Genomic DNA, 27,854 nt, shown 5'->3' on the forward strand with positions numbered 1-27,854 from the left:
CCTTCATCTCATTCAGCCACAAACCCCACTGGCTTTTACAGCCAGAATTTATGGAGATCTTTCTTCCTGTCACTGGAACCTTGGGTAGGGGATCTGGTGTGAGGCTGGGACATCTCAGCAGGGATCTTCAGAGCCAAGATAGTCCTCCCAATTTTTATCCACAACACTTGAGTGTGGTATCAGCCCATTCCAAATTTATGCCCCTCCTACCAGTCTCAGTGTGGCTTCTTTTATTCCCTAGTTGTAGGACTTCCATTCAGCTGGATTTCAGATTGTTCTAAATGATGGTTGTTCTTTAGTTTAGTTGTAATTTAGTGGGAGGATGTGAGTACCTCATTTACTTGTGATGCCATCTTGACCAGAAGCTCTCATTTTACCCATGGTCCGCCCCCCCAGGCACACACTTTTGCAGATGACCGACAGTTTGCACTAAATCATGCTACCATGGATCTTTATTATGTTCTCTGTCCTGTGAGTTTCTATGTGCTCACAAGACATGATGCATTCCTGATAAGAAAGACTTTAGGTTTTGTGGGATTAAATCTAAAACCTTCTTTTTGTATTGAAACATTGCCATGGCATGAGCGTATACTAAAATAGATTTCCCAACTTTATTAAATATACATATTTGATACAAATGCAAAATTCCATATGTAACACTATGTTTTTTTATTTTAATATTTAAAATACCCATTTCAAGCTTAAATGTGAAGTATATCTATGTACATCTTTGAATGCCTGCACATGCATGTACAGATTGGCATGAAAAGACAGAAGGTAGACACTAAAAAATCTCAAAATAATATGTGTATCTATATGCTTGAGCACATGCCTTTATTAATATGAGGAATACTTTTAAGTGTATCTTTCAATTTGTAAATATAAGATCAATGTGTCATGATAATAATAGTAGTGGCTAAGGGAGGCCTCACCAATTAAATGCCATCACACTGAGCAATAGGGGTTCATATTTTAAAATCGAATGGTAAAAATTAGAGCAATTGTGAGAGATTTTTCTGTGGAGTTATTTAAGAAGACTTATTTTGGTAACAGCTGCCTGAAATGTTCTTTGATATGTTTAGATTACTAGAGGGTTGTGGGGGTAATATAAATTTTGTGTATGACCCAATGTGAGGTGTCACTGTACTATACTCTTTAGAATGAACTAAATCCCATCATGACACAATGTAGAATTATGTCCTAATTAAAGAGGTAGCATTGGAATAGGCACTAGGTCACACTTCCTAGACACATGGGTCATATGGACACATTCTACATATAAGAAAATGGAAAATCAGCTTTCTCAAAATCAGTACTCTTGTCTTCCACTTTGCTTAGCAAATGCTGAATTTTGTTCTTAGAAGAGTAGGGGAAGAAGAGACATTACTAAAATCTCCTTTGAGGAGAACAAGCTGATTAAAGTATGCACCTATCGTATGGCTTTACTGAAAAGTGATAAAAGTATTTGTAACTCAAGTAGGGTTAATATGGTGTACAGAAAAGTAGAGTGAGAGCATAAATAAAGCTGGACAGGAGCACTTTGAATAGAAGCATGGAGCTTCACACATAGCAGGCATATAATGTTTTCTGTATATTTGTAGATTCTGGTAACAGGGCTATTTTCTTAGAGCAATGAGTCCTATGAGGGAAAGACCTTCAGAGCTCTTCCTATATCCACACCGGTGGAGACTAGTGAATTCATAGATTCTGTTATTTTACGAGTTGGCAAAACAAGCCTACACTGATTGTCATAACATGGGTCTAGGCCCGTGGTCGGCAAACTGCAGCTCGCGAGCCACATGCGGCTCTTTGGCCCCTTGAGTGTGGCTCTTCCTAAGCCTTAGGAGTACCTTAATTAAGTTAATAACAATGTACCTACCTATATAGTTTAAGTTTAAAAAATTTGGCTCTCAAAAGAAATTTCAATCGTTGTACTGTTGATATTTGGCTCTGTTGACTAATGAGTTTGCCGACCACTGGTAGGCCAAGCAAGTAATTATATGGCTTCTGGGAGTTACAACACTCATATCCAAAAAGCTAGTCCCATGAATCCCGTCAACCAATTCCATTTATAATTATTCCTAATACATGAGAGGGCCCCAAAGGATTAATGATAATGGAAGCTTTTTTAAAAGAATTATGCTTCCAGTTTCAGATATGAGTGTTTAGAAGTGAATCAGATCCAGGCATTTTCTAGGAGCAAACACTTTTCTGCTCATTTGTCTCCAGTTAAAAACACTACTGAAAACATCTTTATCTGTTGCCATTCTTATTCTCTTCTTTTTCCCCTCCCTTATTTCCTTTTTTCTTCCTTCTTCATGCCTTCCTCATCTTCTTTTGTTCAAATGATAGTTGAACCCTTTCATGTGCTTGATGAAAAAAAAAAGACAGATAAAACTCAAGGTCTCTGATCTCAGTAAACTAATTCTAATAAGAAAAAAGGAAAAGGTAATTACCACATATAAGAAGGGCTACACATGGTACTCAGTGAGGATGAAGGCAGAACATTTAGGACAGCTGGCAGTGGGGCATGAAAAGGTGCATGGGAAAAGGAAACATCAAGTGAAATCATTAAAGCTTTCCCTGAAAGGGGAGCTTCCTGGAATGAGCACTAAATAATTTACAATTATCTATGTGAAGTAAGCACACTATATTCAAACAAAAAGATCAATTTGTGTAAAGTAAAGGTTTGAAGCAGTATGGAATGTTCAGGAGAACCACAAGCATCGAGTTGTGAAGAAGAAATGTGAAATATGAGAATAAAAAATCACATACACTGCTGGTGGGAATGCAGACTGGTGCAGCCACTGTGGAAAATAGTATGGAGTTTCCTCATAAAACTAAAAATGGAGCTCCCATTTGACCCAGTGATCCCACTTCTAGGAATATATTCCAAGAAACTAGAAACACCAATCAGAAAGGACATATGCACCCCTATGTTCATAGCAGCACAATTCACCATAGCTAAGATTTGGAAACAGCCTAAGTGCCCATCAGCAGATGAGTGGATTAAAAGACTGTGGTACATCTACACAATGTAATATTATACTGCTCTAAAAAAGAAGGAATTCTTACCATTTGCAACAGCATGGATGGATCTGAAGAGTATTATGCTAAGAGTATAAGCCAGTCAGAGAAAGATAAGTATCACACGATCTCACTCATATGTGGAATCTAATTAGCAACATAAACTGATGAACAAAAATAGACCCAGAAACACAGAAGCACTGAACAGACTGTCAAACCTCAGAGAGAAGGTGAGGGGAGGGGGAGATCAACCAATGAACTCATATGCATATATGCGTAACCCATGGACACAGACAATAGGGTGGTGAAGGCCTGAGATGGGAGCCAGGGTCGGTGGGAGAGGTCAATGGGGGCGGAGGGGAAGAGGACATATATAATACTTTCAACAATGAAGATTTTTTTAAAAAATCACGAAGAGCTCTCTTTCAGCACCAAGGTGCTGCATTTGATTCTCTTTGCCATTTCTTCCCACAAGATCAAGATGTTCCTGGCCAAGAAACAAAAGCAGAATCAGCCCATTCCCCAACGGATTTGAATGAAAACTGGTAATAAAATCAGGTACAATGAGAAGAGAAGACATTGGAGAAGAACCAAATTGGGTCTATGAGGAATCACACATGATAGATGGTTCACATATTTATGCAGTATCCAGGTTGCCCGCACCTTTAAATGATTGAAAAGATCACAGTTGTCTGGATAGTTGGGCATTTTATTTGGAAAATTATTGGACTCGTGATTTTGCTCTGTTGATTTTTTTCTGCAGTAGTAGGTTGGTTCAGTAATAAATGTGTGATACCTCTTTTTAAAAAATCATGAAGTCAGACCCAGCTGGCTCTTTGCTTGTGGCCCTTTATTTCCACTTACCCTCACCCCCTCTTTCAAAAAAATTAAAATAAAATAAAAAATCATGAAGTCAGATCAAGAAGGACCTTAACTAACCTAAGAAGAAAGAGAAAGACCCAGCTGGCATGGCTCAGGGGTTGAGCATCGACCCATGAACCAGGAGGTCACGATTTGAATCCTGGTCAGGGCAACCTCCTGGGTTGCGGGCTCGATCCCCAGTGGGGGGCGTGCAAGAGCAGCTGATCAATGATTCTGTCTCATCATTGATGTTTCTATCTCTCACTCCCTTTCCATTCTTCTCTGAAATCAATAAAATATATTTAAAAAAGAAACAGGGTTATTGGTTAAAAAGAAAAAAAAAGAAAAAGCACAAATAACTATATGTTAAATAAGTTAAATTTGAGTTTAAAACTTAATCAAAACGCCATGCCCAAATAGCTTCACTGGTGAATTAATTGTTTAAAAATAAATAATAGCAATCCAGTAGAGAAACTGGAACTCCTATACTGCTGGTAGGAATGCAAATTATGTGAGTCACTTAGGCAATTTGGCAGTTTTCTTCTAAAGTTACATATGCTTACCATATGACCCAACAATCCTACTCCTAGTTTTTTGTTCTCAAGAATAAAAACAACGTATGTCCAAAAGACTTGTAAGTATAGCAGCATAAACTCATAACACTATTATTAATAATAGAAAAAATAGTAGCAAGCCAATCATCAACTAATGAATGGATAAACACATTTTGGTATATCCATACAACAAAATTTGACGAATCACTGATGGAGGCAATGTCGTGGATAAATCACAAAAGGTTTATGCTGAGTAAAAGAAACTAGAGGCAAAAGACTACATATTGTGGTCCTGAATCCAGGATAAAAATTTAATAATTAAGAGCAAAATAGTGGTTCGCTGGGGCTGAGATCAAGGGAGGGGACTGACTGCAAAAGGATAGGAAATGGTTTATATCTTAGTTGTGGTGATTATAACCACATACAATAGCCTAAACTCAACATGTGGTACATATCAAGTTAGCAAGATTTATTGTTTGTAAATTGTACTCCAATAAGGGGGTGGGTTATATAGGGAACAACTGAAATCCATTAAAAGGGCTTAAGTTGTTGCCTATGAAAATAATAAAGGGTATTTTTAGGGTATTGGTGGTATAAAAAGAGGGGAAGAAATAGAAACGAAAGGGTTAAAAGGTAAAATCTATAAGATAAGTTGACTGTTTACTTGAGTGAGAGGTTAATGATGACTTACAGATTTCTGGTTTGGCCAAGGTTGTACCAAGGTTGTAGCACATGGAGGATGATAAAATATTGAAAATGAATACAATGAACTTGGCTTTGAATGTGTTGATTTTAAGTGGCATTTTGGACATCTAGGTACCCAGTAAGGAAGTAAACACAGTCTGGAGCTCAGATGAGAGGTCCAGGTTGGCTTTCAGTTACTTCATACTACATTTTTAGTAATGGTGAACTTTCATTTCATTTAAGTTTGGTTAGTTTGTTTTTGGTAGTACAAATGGTTAAGAACTTAAAGAGTAACCAAGGTGACAGTACCTCAGATTATACTTTTGTCATAAGCCATGAATGAGTTCCTAAGTTCAAAGACTATAGATCTGTACATTAAAGTGAGCTGCTACAGTTCTCTAGTACAATTGTGGAGCTTATAAAAAATGAGAGTTACAGGCCTTAGTGTACTATCACCATAAACCAAACCTAGTATACTGTGGACAAAATGTGCATGGTGGAATGAATGCCAACCAGGAAGAGAAGATTTTGTCTGATTAAAGCTCTGAAGAATCAGCTCACAGTACCATTTGATAGTAATGTATCCAAAGACTGGCCTAAAATCTCTTTATGACATTGGACTTAAAAACAAATGCACTTATGTAAAATGTTATGCTGTTCAGGTATATAGGAGCTTGTGCACTGAAGACAGGGGAAAAGATCCAGAAGGTGAAATTGGGAGTGATCATGACTGACATAACTAACTTCTTCCCAAATCCATATCTCAATAATTTTGGATTTTTGGTATTTCATTTATTTATTTTTCTGCCCACACATATCAACCTGTGTTAATGATAAAATCATCATATTCATTAAGTAGTAATCAGACAGTATCTAGACTATAGGTCTACACAGCATCACTGAGCCATCAGGAACCTAGAACAAGGGCATCAAATAAGCATGAAACATGAGCACTGTGCAAAATATGACATTTTACACATCACATTTTCATCCACATAAACTATGGAATAGCTAAGAAGCTTCTCTAAAAGAAGGTAACTCAAACACTCAGTGTAACCTTCCAATCTAATCTTTCCATTCCTTGATTCATATGTCAACTAAAACTAACCACTGAAAGTTTTAATAACAAATAAATTTTTAAAAATATTTAACCACAAAATCCAACCCTAAAGTTAAAAAAATAAATGCCATTACAACCTCATCAACTTTATTTTTTTTAAATATATTTTATTGCTTTTTTTACAGAGAGGAAGGGAAAGGGATAGAAAGTTAGAAACATCGATGAGAGAGAAACATCGATCAGCTGCCTCCTGCACACCCCCTACTGGGGATGTGCCCACAACCAAGGTACATGCCCTTGACCGGAATCGAACCTGGGACCCTTGAGTCCGTAGGCCGACGCTCTATCCACTGAGCCAAACCAGACAGGGCAACCTCATCAACTTTAAATACCATGAACATTTCAAACAGTTGGCCAGTTAAAAATATCTATCAGGTTCTTACAATAATTAATGCACTTTATTTGACAAGCTCTGTGGGAGATATGTAGAAATTTTTAAAATCGCACATAGGAATTACCAAGGATCTTATAAACAAGGCAGAGTCAGTATTCCACTTATGTATAGATGAGGAATGCATATATCATACCTTTTTAAAAATCCTCACCTGAGGATATCTTTTTGTTGATTCTAGACAGACAGGAATCAAGAGGAGAGAGAGAGAGAGAGAGAGAGAGAGAGAGAGAGAGAGAGAGAGAGAGAGAGAAAGAAGAGAAGAGAAGAGAAGAGAAGAGAAGAGAAGAGAAGAGAAGAGAAGAGAAGAGAAGAGAAGAGAAGAGAAGAGAGAGAAACATCCATAAGTTGCCTCCCAAACTCGCCCTGACCAGGGATTAAAATGTAACATTTTGGTGTACAGGATGATACTCTGACCACCTGAGCTATGGGGCAAGACACTCACATCATTCTTTTTTATTGTCACTGCTGATGTTCTAGCTCAGGCCTTACTTCCTCAAACTTGGATTATGTCAAACTCTAATTAGAGCACAAATTCCATACACTCCTCTGACCTAACTCTCTGCTCCAATATATCCACCTATTAGCTGACAGAAAAACCTGCTTAAAATTCCTAATCCAACATTATTTGCTCAAAAAAATATTAATTGGCTTCCTACTGACTAAAGTTCAAACTCCAGTACTCTCCAAAGTGAATTATTCATTCATTACACAGTCTTCAATATGCTTTGGCTTAAAACACATCTGTTTTTGTTATATTATCACTCCATCCTAGAGTTGTTTGCTTTTTAGTTAACAACTATCCAAATATTGCCATCCATCAATACATTGTTATACCCAAATATACCCAAGCATAATGTCTGGCAAACAGTAGATCATCCATACATGTTTAGTGAATGGAATTGAATCTGTTCAAATGTGGAAGAATTATAATAAAGGGGAATGAGCACTTGACCCACATTCAGGGAACCTGAATTATAATGATGGCTTTATCATCTCACTTATAATATATGGGTCTTGATTTCTTTATCTGTAAAATAAGAATAACATCTGCTTTGACTGCCTTAGAAGGTAATGTGAGAATTATATAAGAAATCTATATATATAAAAGCCTAAGTGACCTTTGTGACCAGACGACCAGCTGGTAGCTATGATGCACACTGACCACCAGGGGGTAGATGCTCAATGCAGGAGCTACCCCCTAGTGGTCAGTGCACTCCCACAGCCAACCTCCTGCAGTCCATCCCCGCAGCCAGCTGGCCTCGATTGGCCCAAGATTGGCCTGATCTGGCTGGCCGGCCAACCTCCTGCAGACCTTCCCCCCTAGCTGGCTGAGTGCTCAGTGCACTCCCAAAGCCAACCTCCCATGGTCCCTCCACCTGGCCAGCCAGCCCTGGTGGGCTGGGGGGTGGAGGGCTTACCCATGCACAAAATTCGTGCACCAGGCCTCTAGTAGAACATAAAACTATTTTGAAACACATAAAGGTTTTATTATGACATTATGATAATTACATATACAGAGTATTCTATTTTTAAAATGTCCCCCATTAAAAGTCACAGTAAATGTAAGCACATGGTATGGACATGAACATATATTCATATCCACAAAAATACATTGTATTGATCATATACAAAAATTGCTAACACATTTTAATCTCACAAGTCTTATTTTATGCTCCTGAAAAGCACATACAGGGGTGGGCAAAAGTAGGCTTACAGTTGTGAGTACATGAAACACAGTTTATTCTTGTATTATCCTATATAATAAAAGGCTAATATGCAAATTGACCAAACAGTGGAACAACCGGTCACTATGATACACACTAACCACCAGGGGACAGACACTCAACACAGAAGCTGCCTCCTGGTGGTCATTGCACTCCCACAGGGAGAGCGCCACTCAACCAGAAGCCCTGAGCTGGGCTCATGGCTGGCGAGCACAGCAGTGGCGGCGGGAGCCTCTTCCGTCTCTGCGGCAGCGCTAAGGATGTCTGACTGCCAACTTATGTGGGCCTAAGCCATTAGCCGGACATCCCCCGAGGGCTCCTGGACTGCAAGAGGGTGCAGGCCAGGCTGAGGGACCCTCCCCCCTGAGTGCACAGATTTTGTGCACTGAGCCTCTAGTTATTTATAATAATAAAGCTACTGTAATAATCATAACTTGCATGTATTTTTCCTTACAAACAACTATAAGCCTACTTTTGCTCACCTCTACACGTTCTCTAGATGAAATAACAAAAAGGTTGCATTATAATATAATTTGAGGAAAATTCCAAAATGGCAGTGGAGCAAGTGGAAGCTACATTGACATGATCCTAGGACCAAACTGGAAAACAAAGTACAGAAAAACCATCCTGAATAATCAACTGAAGACTAGCTGGAGAGAACCCTGATAACCAAAGACAGAAAGTGGAGACTGTATACTAGTAAACACTGATAGGAGGATCAGAGATATGAAAGAACTGGTTGGGCTCCCACAGACAGCAGCTTAGATTCAAGAGGGATATCTCAGTTGGAGGTGTTCCCACTGAGAACTCTGAGGTCTAAACTCCAAACTGGGTTCCCCATCCCAGAGCACCAGACCTGAGATGGTTTACACAAAACATCTGGCTGTGAAAAGCAGGAAGGTTGATGTCTGCCAAGGAGAGATGGCTAGAAAAGCAGGCACCTTCATTAAAAGACAAGACTCAAAATTTCATGTGCAGCCACTCACCTTGAGCTCTGGCAGAGTGAGGGCAGAGTGGACTGGAGCTATTTGAGCAGAAGCCAGGGTTGGTGGCTCTGGGGTTAGAACTCCAAAGGCAGACACCCTGGGTTCCTGTGCTGAGTCATTCATTCATACAGCAGAGGATATATTTTTCCAGCAGATCTTTACCATCCAGGCAACTTTTCCATGGTGTGGAAAGCAATTGTCCCACCCTATTGGGAAAAACCCTTGCCCGCCCCCTGCCCTCATGGAGTTCCTAAGGCCCATTAAGACACTGAGAATAACAATCAGCCTGCAGGCAGAAAGAATTGCAGAGCCATGTTGGAAAAACTATTGCTCAACCCTGTGATCTATAGTCTGATACTAATCAAGACTGAATAACAATCTGACTGCAGGAATAGGCAGGTCTCTTGTGGTTCTGAGTCTTTGCACGATCTAATTCTGGGCTGAGGCTAGGAAAGGAAGACCTTGGTGCACATATTAGCACCCAGCCCCAGCAGAGGGAGTCACAAACTGTGGATTGCTGATAGCTCCAAACAGAGTGCTGAGGGCCAGTCACAAATAGCATCTAACATTGTCCTGCCCTACAGACTGGGAGTTGTAGCAGATCAACATAATACATAAACACAAACACAAACAGGCAGCCAAAATGGGGAGACAAAAAAGCAAGCCCCAAATGAAAGAACAAGAGAATTATCCAGAAGATAATTGTCAGTGAATTAGAAGACAGGGTAGGAAAAAAAATCACTCAATCAGAGAATTAAAAAAAAAAACAACACAAAAAAACAACAATTAAAAAACAGGAGTACAGCTCAAGGGAGCTGTGGGACAACAAAAAATAATAATAATATTCATATCTTTGGATATTCTACCAGAAGGGGAAGAAAGTGAGTAAGTGATATAGAACCTGTGTGAAGAAATAATAGCAGAAAACTTCCCTAACCTGGTGAAGTAAAAAGTCACACAAGTTCAGGAGGCACAGAGTCCCTAGCAAGAAGAACCCAAACAGGCCCACACCCAGACACATCATAATTAACATGCCAAAAATTGAAGACAAAGAGAGAATCATAAGGGCAGCAATTTGTTACCTACACAGGAACTCCCATAAGGATGTCAGCTGATGTCTCATCAGAAACTCTACAGGCCAGAAGGGAATGGCATGAAGTTTTTAAGGTAATGAAAAGCAAGGATTTGAAACCAAGATTATATCCAGCTAATCTATCATTCAAAATAGATGATGAAATAAAGAGTTTCCCAGACAAATAAAAAGACTAAAAGAGTTAATCATCACCAAACAAACACTGCAAGAAATGCTAAATGGACTGCTGTAATGAGAAGAAATATATATAGAGAGAAACATAGGCATAAAGAATTAAAATGGCAAATTTAGCAAGATTCCAGCATGGCTGCCAGCAGGACTGGCTGTGGAGATTGGGTAGTTGGTGCAGCAGTGGAAGCCTGGGGCTGGAGCCCCCAGATAGAGTAGCACTAGCACCTCACCATCGTGCAGCCTGGGAAGCTCCCCCTGACCAGTGGGAAGGGCCATGTAACAGCTCAGGGCCAGCCTACACTGGAGGGGCCTGAAGGACATATCCAACATTGAATCTGGCGGGGGGGGGGGTGTATTTCTTAGAGGAACTTCTGCTGGTGAGTAAGTCCAGGAAGGAGGATCAGCCCTGCCCACCTGAAACAAAAGAGAGGTCCCTTCTTTCCCACTTGCAAAACAGCTGCTTCTGACCCAACCTGTAGTGACTTGAGGCAAAGGGGGAACAGCCCAGGGCAGGAAATCTATGCCCCTGCAGGTGACAGCAAACCAGGCAGAGCTGAGACATTAGAAGTGGAAGGGCCTGATGCCCTCATACATGCTACTGGCAACACTCTCAATACGAATCTGATCAAACCATCCATGCCAAGATCAGGATACCCCTACAGAAGGCTAGAAGAGTCAATTAGGAAGAAAAAGGGACATATGTAATCCTTTAAACAATATAAGATCTAAAAATAATAATTACTATATCATTTGAATTTGTCCTTTTTTTTCTGATAGAGCTGCTCCCAAAATACATTCTATTTCTAAGATACATGTTCAAAGTCCATAAAGAGTTTATTCAGGTTAATTTATGTTATAAACAAATGTTATATATAATAATTGGGAGTAAAAAAACAACCTTAGTTGATAACTAATGTAGTGGGATAATAACATACACACATTATTTGTACAGTTGAGATTCATGTACTTTTAAGAGAAAATATACTTTTCAATGACTTCATTGTAGTTTGATAATGTCTATTATTTGTACTGGTCCTATTTATCTATACATTACTCATCTATATTAATGCATTAACAGTATAATATAAATGATATAGAAGCTTAGCACTCACAGCCAAAATTCAAGGAACATACAATATATGTGATTGCATGTAATGCTCAGGAGTCACTGAAAGTTATGAGTTTAAATGAGTATTAATTTTAATATTTAAAAGAGTTAGACTATCTTGACTGCATAAGATAGTCAAAGTTTTTATAACCTAAAACTTTACTTCCAAAGAGAAAATAAACTATATTAACCTTTAGAGAATAATAGTAATCATACAAGCATACTTCTGTGGGATTTAACTTTTGTTGCACAGAAGGAATTGACATATTAATAATTTATGATCTTTGACTGTTTCACTATTTAATGTAAAGAAACTGCTCAATTGGGAAAACATATTTTGCATTTTAGTTGGATAAAGGGCAACTTGAAAGTTACGTGCATTTTCTCTAAGATTTGCTATTTTTGCATACCATTTATTCCATCTTCCCATAACTCTTTCATTCAAAAGTACAGTTTAGTACTTACTATGTGCTATAATGCCATGTGAAGATTTTTTTAATTAGTAAGCTTTTGCCTATGCCTCAAGATGCTCACAATCTATATGTTTCTCAAAGTTTACTGTCCATCTGAATAGTAACAGGACTTGTCAAAATACAAATTGCTGGGCCTCACTCCTGGAGTTTCTGATTCAGTAGATATGGTCAGAAGCTTGAGAATTCACATTTCTAACAAGTCCCCAGTTGATGCCGATACTGCTGGTCCACACTTTGAAAACTGATAGTAGATGGAGACAAACATGTGAACAAAAATAAAAGGCAACACAATAAGTGGAATGATTGAGGAATCTAAAGTATACTATAATAGAAAAAAAAGGAGTAACTAAATTTTCATGGGCAGTGTCAAAGAGAACTTAACATAGGAGGTGGAAGTTAAGCAAGGAAAGGGTTGATAAATAGAAAAAGGTACTACAGGCCACAGCAGAATTTGTCTTCTTCATTTATATTCCAAGTTGATAAAGTTTGAATAGTAGATTAGAGCCAGAACATGAAAGGAGTTTTATGTCATGAGAGGGAGTTTCGACTTCATCTTGTGGACAATAGTTAGTAAATGAGGGTGGGTTTATATCCAAGGAAGTTAAAAGATAAGATTTGTGCAGGTGGCTACATAGAGTATGGGCTATAGTGGGGGAGAGTAGAGAAACTACCTCTATGCAATAGTTCAAGTAAAAAGTGATGATAGCTTTAGTAAGTCAGTGGCAGCAGGATGGATTCATCACCTATCTTCCCTAAGCTTCCCTATATGAAGCCAATAAAATGCATGCTTTTCACACAGCACACCTGTTTTCTAGAAGTAGGTGGAGCAATTAAATGCAGTTTAAATCTAAACTGCAACCCCTGCTTGCGTGGCAATATACCTGGTTGCTGCTGCTGTAAGATTTCATATTACATCTTTAATTGTGGGCATTTAGCAGACAAGCTCTTATTATGAAGGTACTGCTGACGTTTATTGTCAGTGTGGCCGCAAGACAAAGCTAATAATTACCAGCACTAGAAGCAGCTTGCAGTTTTATATTACATTGAGGTAAATTACACTGGAATTAGAGTGGATTACTTTTATCAAATGGGGAATAAGTTGTTAATTAACTCCCCGCTGTAGCAATCTTTTTCTGAGCTTGCAACTGTTATTAGGTCTAGATTAAACTGTTGAATTAATTTCCCACTTACTTACTATTTCAAGAGTTTTTAATTTACCTGGCAGCAGTTTTAATGGGAAATTGCATTAGTGGGCATAAATTGTTTTGGGGAAGGGTAAACAGTTTGTGATAATGTTTATTAAGTCGTTTTGTTTGAGCAAAAATATAATTGCAGTTTTAATTAGTGCAGGGTTGTTGGAGTATTAATTTTGAGATTACATTATGGCTTTCTGAGAAAACAATCACTTAGGTAATCCCAGCATTTATAACTGATGGCAAATAGAAAACCTATGTCAATATAGCATTGACTTGGATTTTGTACCATAGTTCAGGAAGGAAAATGGAAAATTATCTAAATGTTCTTCCTTCAATTATCTTAAGGTTTATTGACTGTTCCTGAATATTACTGTCTGCTGTAACCAGTATGTATAATGCAATACATGTGAAGCATTAACTGATAAAATTCTAAAACTACGAGGTGCAGATTCCTTTAAAGTAAAACAAACATGTGAAAATAAAAAAAATATATTTACTTATATAATCAATATAGTTTTCATAATTTGGTTTTGGTTCTAATGCTGGTAATACCATTTGTCTTATAACACCAATAATAATCATGTATTATATTTGCATGGTGTTTTAAGAAGTGAACCAATGGAAAATGAACTTAGGAGAGACTTGAGACATAGCAGTGCTTATTGCAAACTGAGTTCTAAAGAGAATAAAAGACACAGAGCTAATGACTGAAATAATACAAACCATGGGGCTGTTTACATGACCACATACAGTCTCTTGGTTCAAAATATCAATTTAACTTCTTTCCCAATTAGTGTTGGCTCTTTTTGTAAATCACATTTTATCGTATGTGGAATTTTATTCCCCAAAAAAGTCTGAAATACTTTGCTGTGATCCTTGTAATTTTATACTTCCAAATTAATATTACACTTGTTATCAATCATACAGTTTCCAGATTCATACACAACTGTTCTTTTTATAGTCAAGCACTTTATTAGTGGAACTTTCAAGATGACAATATGTACTGAAATGGTCAAGACTGTAAAATTCATATAGTATTTTTCTAAAAAATTTATTTTTAATCCAGAAATAATTGTGATGCTATTTTTAAATTGGCGCAGTGAGCATACATGAAATATTAAAATTTCCATAAAATTAGGTCACTGACTTAGGCTACATAAAAATGATCTAGTATTTTGCAGTAATCTAATGTGCAGTTAGTCTCTCCTAAATAAGGCTGACATGGAACAATTCTAGATTTTTCTTATCTAGATGAAAATACCTAGATTAATCTAAAACTTTGTACAACAAAATATAGTCTTAAATTCCAAAGTTTGCATATGCCTTTCAAATTATTATTTGGCCATTTATAATTTCTATCTTTGAATATTTACAAATGAGAATACAATCATAATTTTGTTACTGAATTCTTTTTTTTCCCTTTTTACTAAATTTATTGGGGTGATGCTGGTTAATGAAATTAAACGGGTTTCATGTTCAAACTCTGCAACACATCTGTACACTGTATTGTATGTCCATCACTCCAAGTCAAGTCTCCTTCCATCACATTTTATCACACCTATACCAGACTCCAAAGCCCATCACCCTCCTCCCCCTGCAAACACCACACTGCTGTCAGTGCCCATTAGTTTTTTTCTCCTTCCTGTTCAATCCCTCCACCCACTCCCACCAAGCCCCCCAATGCCTCTATCCACAGCTGTCAGGCTGCTGTCTATCAATGAGTCTCTCTTCTTCACTTGTTCATTTTGTTCATTAGATTCCACATATAAGTGAAATCATATGGTACTTGTCTTTCTCTGAATGGCTTATTTCACTTAGTAAATGCTCTCCAGGTACATCCATGCTGTCACAAAGGATAAGATTTCCTTTTGTTAAAGGCCAAGTAGTATTCCATTGTGTAAATGTGCCACCCTTTTTTATCCAATCATCTACTGATGGGTACTTGGGCTGCTTCCAAATCTTGGCTATTGTAAATAATGCTGCAATGAACATAGGGGTGCATATATTATTTAGAACTAATGTTTTGGGTTTCTTTGAATAAATTCCCAGAAGTGGAACCTCTGGGTCATAAGGAAGTCCCATTTTTAATTTCTTGGGTAACTCCATGCTGCTTTCCACAAGGACTGCACCAACAGTGCACCAGTGTTCCCTTTTCTCCATATCCTCGCCAACACTTGCTTTTTGTTGATATATTGACAATAGCTATTCTGACAGGTGTGAAGTGGTATCTCACTGTGGTTTTAATATGCATTTCTCTGTTGATTAGTTATGATGCATATCTTTTCATATGTCTATTGGCCATTTGTATGCCCTCTTTGGAAAAGTGTCTATTCAGGTTCTTTGCCCATTGTTAAATTGAATTGATGTTTCTTTGGTGTTGATATTTATAAGTTATTTCTAAATTGTGGATATTAACCTGTGAGATGTATTGGTGAATATGTTCTCCCACTCAGAGGGTTGTCTTTTCATTTTGTTAGTGATTTCCTTTGCTGTGCAAAAACTTTTTAGTTTGAGATAGTCCCATTTGTTTACCTTTTTCATGTTTCCCTGGCCAGAAAAAAATATTGCTATGGGAAATGTTCGAGATTTTACTGTCTATGTTTTATGCTAGAATTTTTATGGATTGGACTCTAACATGTAATTATTTAATCCATTTTGATGTTATTCTATTGTATGGTGTAAGAAGGTAGTTTAGTTTTAGTTTTTTACATGTATCTGTCCCACTTTCCATCACCATTTATTGAAGATGCCATCTTTATCCCATTGTATATTCTTACATTTTCTGTCATCTATTAATTGACCATATGGATGTGTTTTATTCAGGGATCTCTAGTCTTTTCCATTGATCTATGTGTCTGTTTTTATGCCAGTACCATGCTGTTGTATTTACTATAGAATCACAGTATAGTTTGATACAGGTAGCATAATTGTTCTTTGTTCTTTCTCAAGATTGCTGTAACTATTCAGGTTCTTTTGTGGTTTCATATAAATTTTTGGTACATTTTTTCTAGTTCTGTGAAATATGCCATTGGTATCTTGATAGGAATTGTTTTGAATCTATAGATTGATTTGGGTAGTATGGACATTTTAAAGGTGCTAATTCTTCCAATCAATAAACATACTATATGCTTCCATTTATTTGCTTCTTCTTCAGTGACTTAGCATTTTCCAAGTAAAGGTCTTTTATATCCTTGGTTAAATTTATTCCTAGGTATTTTATTATTTTTGAAGCAATTATGAATTAGAATGTTTTCTCAGTTTCCCTTTCTGATAGTTGATTATTGTTGTGTATAAAGGCAACCGATTTCTGGATATTTATTTTGTATCATGCTACTTTACTGAGTTCATTTATCAGTGCTACTAGTTTTTGATGGAATGTTTAGAGCTCTCTGTGTACAGCATCATGTCATCTGCAAATAATGATGGTTTTATGTCCTCCTTTTCAATTTGGATGTCTTTTATTTCTTATTCTTATCTGATTGCTATAGCTAGGATTTCCAGTAGTATGTTGAATGAGAGTGGTAAAAGCAGACATTGCTGTCTTGTTTTCAATCTTAAAGAAAGTATTTGTAGCTTTTGCCCATTGACTATGATGTTGGTTGTGGGTTTGTCATATATGGCTTTTATTACATTGAAGTATGTTCTCTCTGTTCCCACTTTGCTGGTTGTTTTTATCATAAATGGGTACTGGATTTTATCAAATGCTTTTTCTGCATCTATTGATATGATTCTTTGATTTTTATCCTTCATTTTGATTATGTGGTATATCACATTTATTGTACCAACATTGCATCCCTGGAATAAATCCCGCTTGCTCATTGTGTAAGTTTTTTTTTTAATATATGTCTGGATCCAATTTGCTAGTATTTTGTTGAGAATTTTACCATCTATGTTCATAGGGTATTTTGGACTATAATTTTCTTTCTTTGCAGTGTCTTTACCTGGTTTTGGAATTAGAATAATGCTGGCCTTGTAAAAAACTTGAGAGTCTTTCCTCCTCTGGAATATTTTCAAATAGTTTGAGAATGATACGTGGTAATTTTTTTTGAATGTTTGGTAAAATTCTCCCATACAGTCTTACAATCCAGGCCTTTGTTTATAAGGAGTTTCTATTTTTTATTACTGCTTCAATTTTAATAATTGTAATCTGTCTATTCAGATTTTCTGATTCTTCCTGATTCAGTTTTAGAAGATTGTACATTTCTAAGAATTTATTCATTTATTTCAGATGGCCCAATTTGTTGATATATAGTTTTTCATAATATTTTCTTATAAGCTTTTGTATTTATTTAGTGTTAGTTGTTACTTCTCTTTCATTTCTGATTTTATTTGTTTGGGTCCTCTCTTTTTTACTTTATAAGTCTGGACAAGATTTCTTAATCTTTTTTTATCTTTTCAGACTCAGCTCTTATTTTCATTCATCTTTTGTATTATTATTATTACTAGGGGCCCAGTGCACGAATTCATGTACCATGAAAGAAATTGAGCCTGCAAGGCTGCTGTAGCTACAGGGGTGGGTCTCAGCCCATCTTCTGTGCCCCCACCTGGCCCCTCCCACCACGGCCCTTGGCCCCCTGTCTGTTGGCAGCCCCGCTCACACTGCCACCACTCCCACACACTGATGGCACCAGCCCCACCCACACTCACTGACAATGTGGAGCGAATGGGGCCAGTGCCAGTAGTAGGTGCGAGGGCAGCTGCTGGCCTACTCGCCCCTCAGGAGCCGGGGAAGGTAGAGAAGTTCTCAGGGGCAATCAGGGCCAGTAGCTGTCGCTTGCACCTGCTGATGGCGCCGAGTGATCCGGACCAGCATGGGGCACTGGTAGTGGGTGAGAGCAGTGGCTCCAGCGCCAGCTGGGGGTGCGAGCAGGGCTAGCACTGGCAGTGGGTGCGAGCACCAGGTGGGACCGCAGCATGTGAGAGGAAAGAATTTTCAGTAACTACCAGAGGCTTGCCCCCATGACAGTGACCGGTGCCCCTCCTTGGTCTAGCACTCCTGCTCACCTGCTCCACCATCTCACTGTGGCCAATGCTTGCCATGTTCTGCACACGCCCTCTGGTGTCAGCACATGTCATAGCAACCGGTTGTTTAATTATACTGGTTGTTCCGCCGTTATGTCTATTTGCATATTAGTCTTTTATTATATAGGATTTTTTAGATTGTGTTTATTTCTGCTCTGACCTTTATTATTTCCTCTATTCTACTCAATTTGGGCTTTGTTGCTTTTTTTTCGAGTTCCTTTAAGTGTAAAATTAGATTGTTTATTTGACCTTTTTCTTGAGATAGGTTTATAATGCTTTGAATTTCTGTCTTAGGATGCGTTCACTGGGTCCCCTTGATTTTGGGTGGTTGTTTTCTCATTTTCATTTGTTTAAAGGTGTCTTTTTATTTCTTTCTTGATCTCATTGTTGACACATTCATTGTTTAGTAGCATATTATTTAGCCTCCATGTCTTTGTATGTTTTTCAGGTTTTTTTTTTCTTCTTGTGATTGATTTATAATTTCATACCATTGTGGTCAGGGAAGATGCTTGATGTAATTTCAATCTTCTTAAATTTATTAAGACTTGTTTTGTGTTCTAACATTTTCTATTCTAAAAAATGTTCCATGTGCTCTTGAAAATAATATACATTCTGCTGTTTTGTGGTGAAACTTTCTAAAGCTATCAGTTAATCTGATCTCACGTGTCATTTTTTTTAATCCTCACCTGAGGCCATGTTTTTCATTGATTTTAGAAAGAGGAAGGAAGAGAGAGAGAGACAGAAAGAGAGAGAGAGAATATGAGAGAGAAACATCAATTGGTTGCCTCCCATCTGCACACTGACCAGGGATTGAACCCACAACCTGAGTATGTGCCCAGACCAGGAATCAAACCCACCACCCTTCTGTGTACAATGCTTCAATCCATCCAAGCCACACTGGCCACGGCTGATCTAATGTGTAATTTAAAGTCAGTTTCCTTATTGATTTTCCATGAAGATCTATCCATTGATGTCAATGGGGTACTAAAATATCCTATTATGACTGTATGACTGTCATTCTCTCCCTTTGTGTCCATCAAGATTTGCTTTACGTATTTAGGTACTCCTATGTTGGGTGCATATATGTTCACAAAGGTTATATCTTCTTTTGGGATTGCTCCCTTTATCATTGTGTAGTGTCCTTATTTGTATCTTACTATAGCCTTTATTTTAAAGTCAATTTTGTCAGAGATAAATATTGCTACCCCATTTTTTCTTTCTATTTTCATAAAATATCTTTTTCATTCCTTTAATTTTAGTTTGTGTGTATCTTTTGTTCTGAGGTGGGTTTATTGTAGATAGCATATATATGGGTCTTGTTTCTTATCCATTCAGGTACCCTATGGGTTTTTATTGGAACATTTAAGCCATTTACATTTAAAATGATTATTGATAGATATATATTGCCATTTTATCCTTTTAACTATGTTTTTCTGGGTGTGTTTTTTTTCCTCTTCTTGTTCTTTTCTTCTTAAAGCATGCTCTTTAATATTTCTTGTAACACTGGTTTGATGGTAACAACTACTTTAGCTTAGTCTTGCCTGAGAAGCTCCTTATGTCTCCTTCAATTTTAAATGATAGCCTTGTTGGGTAAAGTAGTTTTAGTTTTAGGTCCTTGCTTTTCATCACTTTGAATATTTCATGCCAATCCTTTCTGGCTTGAGAAATCAGCTGACAGTCTTATGGGAGATTCCTTATAGGTAACTGTCTATCTCTTGTGGTTTTTAATATTTTTTTCTCTGTCTTTAAACTTTGCCATTTAATTAAGATGTGGCTTGGTGTGGGCCTCTTTGGGTTCATCTTGTTTGGGACATTCCACACTTCCTGGACTTGTGTATCTTTTTCCTCATCAGGTTAGGAAAAATTTTGGCCATTATTGCTTCACATAAGTTCTCGATCCCTTGTGCTCTCTCTCTTCTTCTTCTGGTACACCCATGATATGAATGTTGTTATGCTACATGTTGTCCCAAAGATCCCTTAAACTATTTTCATTCTCTTTTTATTTATTTATTTCAGAGAAGAAGGGAAAGCGAGAGATAGAAACATCAATGATGAGAGAGAATCATTGATTGACTGGCTCCCACACACCCCACAACAGGGTTCAGGCCTGCAACTTGGGCATGTGCCCTGATCAGGAATAGAACCATGACCTCCTGGTTCATAGGTTGATGCTCAATGACTGAGCCACACCAATTGGGTGTATCTTCATTATTTTTAATTCTTTTTTTTCTTTTGGCTTCTCTGGGTGCTTTATTCAACGTTGTCTTCCAAACCGCTGATTCAGTCTTCTGTTTCATCCATCCTACTGTGTATTCCTCCCAGTGTATCCTTCATTACTGACTGGTCCTTTTTTATGCTTTCTATGTTATTTTTCATGCTGCTGAGTATTCTTATAATCATTACTTTAAAATCTATATCTGGAAAGTTGCCTGCCTCCATTTCATTTCACCCTTTTTCAGAAGATTTCTCTTCTTTCATTTGGATAATATTTCTTTTTCTCCCAATTTTGACTGCTCCTTTTTATTTGTTTCTATGCATTAGATATATCTGCAATGACTCCCAGTCTTCATGGAGTGGCTTTATGCAGTGGGTGTCCTGCAGGGTGCAGTGGTGCCATCTCCTTAATCACTTGAACTGGGTGCTCTAGGAATGTCCCTTGTGTGATTTATGTGGGTCCTATTTTAATTAAGTCTTGCTTGGTATAAACCTGATCATGTGTGGGGTCAACCCTCAGGCTGACTGACTGTGAGGTTCAACCCTGACCATAGTGTGTGAGCTGCTGTGCAAGTGCTAGTTATACAATGTGAAATTTGCCTCAGCAGGGCTTGATGCCTGCCAAGATCTTTCTTGGGATATGATGTTTGTGAAGCTTATTGGATCCTGCTCTGATGTTGCCTGATGCTGGCCACTTGTTGTGTTAGTTCCTTTGGGAGAGACTCTGATGCAGGCCAGTGTCAGATGCTGCCTGTGACTGTGTACCTATTTGGAGCTACAAAATGATTCACAGTTTGTGGCTGCCTCTGCTGGGCCTGGATGTGTGCAGGAAGGACCAAGCTTCATACCAAGTCTGAGTATTTCCAGCACCAGGGCCAGAGGCTGGTCAGCAAAAGTCCCAAGGCACCCCTAGTTTTATATCAGCCTTTCAATGCCCTCTGGCTTCCTGTTAATCTTGGTAGGTTCTCAGTGAATCACCAGCTAGAGGCTAATGGTGTTCACCAGATTGATACAGATTCAAATTTGGTACCAGTACTGTGTCTGAGGCCACTCAGCAAAAGTCCCCAGGTATATCAAGGCTAGCTGTCACCTGCTGTGTGCTCACATATTCAGGGAGTTGTCAGGGTGAGGCCAGCAGTTTATCAGACCCAGAGAGACCAAGATTTGGCCATGTGAAGGGAGGGCTCTTCAATGTTCAGGCATGCAAGGGCAAAATGGCCTCTGTCCTAGAGCCACACAACTCAGTCTGTCCATCTTTCACCAGGAGAAACCGGAGCTTAATAGTTGGGAGGATGGATCTAGTGGATCTCCTGTGATGGAGAGGTGCCAGTCAGGTTTGGGTAAAGTGGAGGTGTGGCCCCTACCACAGTGCCACACAACACAGTGTGCCTTAGATTTGCCTCACCCTCGGCAAGGCAGAGCCAGCAAGAGTCAGGCAGGTGGGTCTGCAAGGAGTCTAGAGAGTGGGTCCACTGGGAGCCTGGAGGATAGGGCTAGTGGATCTCACGTGAGGGGAAAGCACCAATCAGGAAAGTACAGGGAATGGCTCCCACCCCAGAACCAAACCACTCAGTTACTGACACACCCTGAGTCTGCCCAGACCTCTACACCCCAGCCAAGGCAACTGACTCCTCTGCAGATGTAAGCTCTGCAATGGTGGGGGAAGAGGGTGTACAGAAGGTGTGTCTATTGCTTTCTCTCAGGCTGATGCCTTATGAAGGGGAGTGCTTCACCCAAGAGAGATGTCCTCTCTGGTAGGGAGAATGACTCAGCACAGAGGACCTGGTGGCTGTCCCTTCAGCTCTCTCCTCAGACCAACAAACTCAGAATCTCCTCATGCAATTCTAGTCTTGACTGCCATTCCTCTGCTGGAGCCCAGGGAGAGTGACTGCACCTGAAATTTCGTGTATTGACCCTTTAAGAGGGGACCCCTGTCTCTAGCAGACTCATGTCTCTCCCTAATGGACAGAATCCCTGCTGATTTTAATAGCCAGATTTTATGTGGGCACCTCTTCCCAGCTCTAGTGCTCTGGGCTGGGGAGCCGGGCTTAGGGTTGAGATCCCACCTTTCTCAAGGGGAACCTCCACAGCTTAGATATCTCTCCAGAATCTCAGCTGCTGCCCATGAGAGGGACCGCTTTTTTGGCATCTCTGCCCTTTCTACCAGTCTTATTGTGGCTTATAAAACTTAATGTTGGTTATAAAACTTCTGTTCAACTAGTCTTCAGTTGGTTATTCAGGATGACTGTTCTATAACTTATTTGTAATTCCAGTTTGGTCCTGGGAGGAGTTGAGTGTAGCTCCCACTTACTCCACTACCATCTTAGATCTCTCTTAATGAATTTATGTACTTACTTTCCCAATAAATATTAGGTTTTGAGTAAGAAAATTAAAAATGAGAAAAATGCATTAATGATGCAATACAGTATGGTATCATAAAAATCCTGTAGTAATTAGGAATAATAGCTCATAAAAGAAATGTTCTGGAAGACCATGTGTCTTTTTTTAACTGCATATTGACCTTTGATCAAAGAAAAGCCTCTTAGCTCTTAGGCTACTGTTCAAACTTAGACTTATGGATTAAAATTAGAAAACAAGTGACAGACAATATATATCATCAAATTAATACAATAGGCTTCCATATGTATGTGTATATATATGGTTTGGTATAGATGTATATTATTATTTGTATTTATAATTTTGACTAATCATATATGAAATAGAAGCCATTTATGTTAACAGGTTTTAGAAACATTGATATAATTAGATATGGTGTTTGGTTATAATGAGAAAAGGTAAAGTATTTCACTGTTTCAATCTTTCTAACCCTTCTTTTAAAGCCAATCAGCATTCATAAGAACCACATAACTAGGAAAAGCACCCTAAATTGTTTCAAACAAACTGAGATTGTGCCATCCTTTCACAGTGAAACAATTTCATTGTCACAGATAAATTAAGAGAAGAAAATAACCAAAACAAGTCTTACGGTCAAAGAAATGTGTCTTCTGGAAAACTTAAACTTCAAGCAAGGAAGCAATATAATAGTTACTTTAACCACTTGGACCTCCCCAGTAACAGATAAATAATAAAATACCACATCACTTTTAAATGTTAAAAATGAGAAAAATAAGAAGTATGTTCTTTTGGGAAGGCTTGCCTTCTGAATATAAATTCATTTATCTAGTGTCTTCAAAATATTTTTTCAAAGTCCACTCACATCTATCACCTAATTTTGTTTTCCCAATGACCTATAGAAAGGGACTATCATCCCTATTTGATAGATGAGAAAATGAGGCACAATGATATTAAGCTATTTTATCCCAATTCAAAATCTGGCTGTTAGGTACAGCATTGACTAGAGATAGTCCATGCTCTTTCTGCTATTTCAGTATTCCACACTGACTAGCAGATACCATACCTGGCTTGGGGTTGAGATCCCATTCCTGGGACTTAGACCTTGAGAAAGGTAACCCTACCCAATAGTTATGGACATGATCTTGGAAAAGCCAGATATATTTGGTTTGATTCACTAGCAAGTTGACTTCTCTGAATCTCTGTTTCCTCATCTATAAAACAAAGAAATGCCCACCTTATAAAATTATTGTGCAAGTTAAATAAGATAATGGACATAAAGTACCCAGCACAATTCCTGACATAGATTGAGCACTTGTAAAGCGGTTTCTATTATTAATAGATGACTGTTATGGACTGAATATTTGTACGCCACCTCCCACCAAATTTCATGTGCTGAAGCCCTAATGTGATAGTAGTTGGAGATGGGGCCTTCGGGAGTTAATTATATCATGAGGGTGGAGCCATATGATGAGATTTATGTAATGTTAAGAATAGAAGAAAAGGAAAAGTTCCACCTCTTTCTTTCTCATTTCTCTCTCTCTCTCTCTCTCTCTCTCTCTCTCTCTCTCTCTCTCTCTCTCTCTCCCATTTCTCCATCTCTCCATCTTCCTCAGCCATACAAGAACACAAAGAGAAAGCAGCTGTCTGTAAGCCATGAAGAGTCCTCACCAATAACTGAATCTGCTGGAACTTTGATCTTTGACTTCCAGCCTCCAGGGCTGTGAATAATAGATGCTTGTTGTTTAAGCCACCCAGTCTGTGATATTTTTGTTATAGCAATCCAAACAAGACAATGATTATGTTAATATATTATGTTAAAAAATTTGTACCTCGTCCCACTACTAAGCAGGCAAAAATTTTCTATTAGGCCATTTATGTGTGCTCTTTCCCCACCCTTACCTGCCCCTTGTAAAAAGAACAGGAGAACTTCCTTTATTGTGAGCGTCCATCCCCCCGTCCTCCAAGGATGGACTTTGGCATTGTGTACCACAAAAATGATTGCAAACTCTTGACTTCTACTATTCTGTAAGAGTTCTTTTTATTGAATAGAAGCATCCTTAGCATATAGAAATTATGCCTTAAATTGGCAAATGCCTCATTTTTACTTAGTATCATTTAAGGTATTTATTTGGGGATCTGTGGGATGAAATAGCTACTGCACAAATAATAGTTTCTGTGTTGGTTGGGAAATCATGCTAGTCAAATCTAATTTAGATATCATAGTTGTTGGATTTAAAATGTATATTAATTTAGTAAACACGTTGTGTTTGAAAACTAAAAATAAGTGGTGCTTCACATGACATCAGAATTACTTTCCCTTACACTGCATTAATTTTGGGATGGATGGACATGTTAGCCACTGTCACCAGCTCTGAATAGTTGGAAATGCACTTTTTAAAATGCATATAAAAGCACAGAAACATTTCATTGGAATTTATTTAATTAATTTTAGTTTTTAATAGGAAAATGGGAATTAAAATGTGTTTGAGGACACAATGTGCTGACATCCAGCACAATTTTATAGCCTTTTCAGTATGAAAGTAATTTTTAAAATAATGGGGTTAAAATAGTAAAAAATATTTTAAAAAGACTAATAGTTTTGTTAAATTGCACTTTTATGGCATGGCTTCAATTAGTGTTTTTTTTTTCTTCTCCAACATACAAATTATGCTTTAATTTTTATTGGAGTAAATTATAGGATGATAGAAATAAAAATAAGACTTTTTCCAAATGGTGGCTGACTGCCCAGCATGCATATAGCACTTACAGTTTCCAGAAATTATTTGCTGTTGTAAATATTGAAAACATTAACTCCTGAGAGCATATGTGAACTTCAAAATATATTTCTCACATATGGAAAGGCATATCTTTCTACAAAACTCATTTCTTTTACATTTAATATAGTTAAACCCCCAAATTACAAATAATAAGATGTTTTCAGCATGAATGTGATTTTGGATAGCTTTGAAGTCATTAGAAGTATGCTTTGGTATTACTTAAGGTATTAGGCTATAGCATGAGGGACCTGTTACAGAGCAGGTGTGCAGAAAATTTACTCCATATGTTATTAGCCATCTGGGCTATAAACAGTAATTGAATAATACATTTTTAGTAGTAATGAAATATTTTTCGTAGATCAGGGAAACATCATTCAGCTCATGAGTTAGTCTATATCCACAAAATAAAAAAAATTCCTTAAGGTTACAAAAATTCTATGCCCTAATTCCATTTTATAGCATACATTAATATTAAAACATTGACAAAAAATGAAGAAAACAAAAGTACAATAAAAACAGTCCCAAACACAGTATTTTGCATCATTTAAGTACTCTCACGTGCAATTTATGCATTCATTTGCACCTTATAATAACCTAAGAAAGAAATGGGGCAAGCATAACCATCTACATATTACAGATGAGAAAAATATTTATTTGAGAAAATATGATGTACTAAAATGACACTTAATTGGTCATTAGCTAAGACCCAATCAAGTCTCATTCTATAACATCAGATTGCCATAACAGAGTCAGAAGAAAACAAATATTATGAGACTCTATAAGTTATAATAGAAGCTACCATAACTATTTCTTCTTGTTCAGCTCCATCCCAATCTATAATTTATAAGTAAAATAATATTTGCCATAATTTCTTTTTTTTTTTAAATCCTCATCTGAGGATATTGTTTCCACTGATTTTTAGAGAAAGTGGAAGGGAGAAACAGAGAGAAACATCGATATGAGAGAGACACATCAATTGGTTGCCTCCTGCATGCCCCTGACCTGGGCTGGGATCCTGCAACTGAGGTATGTGCCCTTGACCAGAATCAAACCTGGGACCCTTCAGTCCACAGACTGACGCTCTAGCCACTGAGCCAAATAGGCTAAGGCTATGCCATAATTTCTATCATTAAAGGCATATTACCATAGACTAATGCCTCAGTAAAGAAAATCTGTTCAGAAGTAAATCTATGTGATACAGCTTTACTATCTTGAGTATATGCATGGCAAAATTTCAATAATAAAATAAATTGACAATATAAGATACTGAGAGTAGAGCAGAAATTATATTTCCAATAAGAAAGTGGCTACAAGGCCTGACTAGGTATCTCAGTTGGTTAGAGTGTCATCCCTATACGCCAAGCTTACAGGTTCCATCTCCGGTCAGGACACATATAAGAATCAATCAACCAATGAATGCACAAATAAGTGGAACAACAAATTGATGCCCCCCCTCTCTCTTTCTCTTCCTTCCTCTCTCTAAAACCAATAAATAAATGAAAAAATAAAATGGCTGCACTTATATAATATCCTATATAATAAAAGGCTAATATGCAAATAGACCTAACGGCGGAACAACGAACAACCAAACAACCGATCGCTATGACGCGTGCTGACCACCGGGGGCACATGCGGAGCATGGCGGGTGTTGGCCACAGTGGGATGGTGGAGCAGATGAGCGGGGGCGCCAGACCAAGGTGGGGTGCCGGTCGCTGTCATTAGGGTGAGCCTCTGGTGGTTACTGAAAATTCTTTGCTCCTGCGAACAATGGTCCTGCCCAGCGCTCACACCTGCTGCTGTTACCAGCCCTGCTCACACCTGCTGCTGGCACCCAGCATCGGCCCCTACTTCCCCTTAGGGCTTCTCCACCTCCCCCTGCTCCTGAGGGGTGATTGGGGCCAGCAGCTGCCTCTTGCACCCACTGCCAGAACCAGAATTGCCGCTCACACCCGCTGCTGGCACCAGCCCCAATCACTCTGTGCTGTCAGTGGGTGCAAGTGGAGCTGGCGCCTTCAGCGGCAGTGGGAGCAGGGCTTCCAGCAGACAGGGGACTGGGGCCACAGCAGGAGAGGCCGAGGCCCACCCTTGTGCCCAC

At 38.2% G+C, this 27,854-nt stretch overlaps 1 protein-coding gene and 1 pseudogene across 3 annotated transcripts in view; one reads left to right on the plus strand and one right to left on the minus strand.

Annotated features, from left to right (window-relative positions):
* Positions 1-27,854, minus strand: part of DACH2 (dachshund family transcription factor 2) — a 664,401-nt gene that overhangs the window by 297,891 nt on the left and 338,656 nt on the right. The window lies entirely within an intron of this gene.
* LOC102437334 lies at positions 3,416-3,634 on the plus strand (annotated as a pseudogene).

This window comes from Myotis lucifugus, unplaced genomic scaffold, assembly GCF_000147115.1.
Source record: "Myotis lucifugus unplaced genomic scaffold, Myoluc2.0 scaffold_4, whole genome shotgun sequence".
In the NCBI taxonomy this organism is placed as follows: Eukaryota; Metazoa; Chordata; class Mammalia; order Chiroptera; family Vespertilionidae; genus Myotis; species Myotis lucifugus.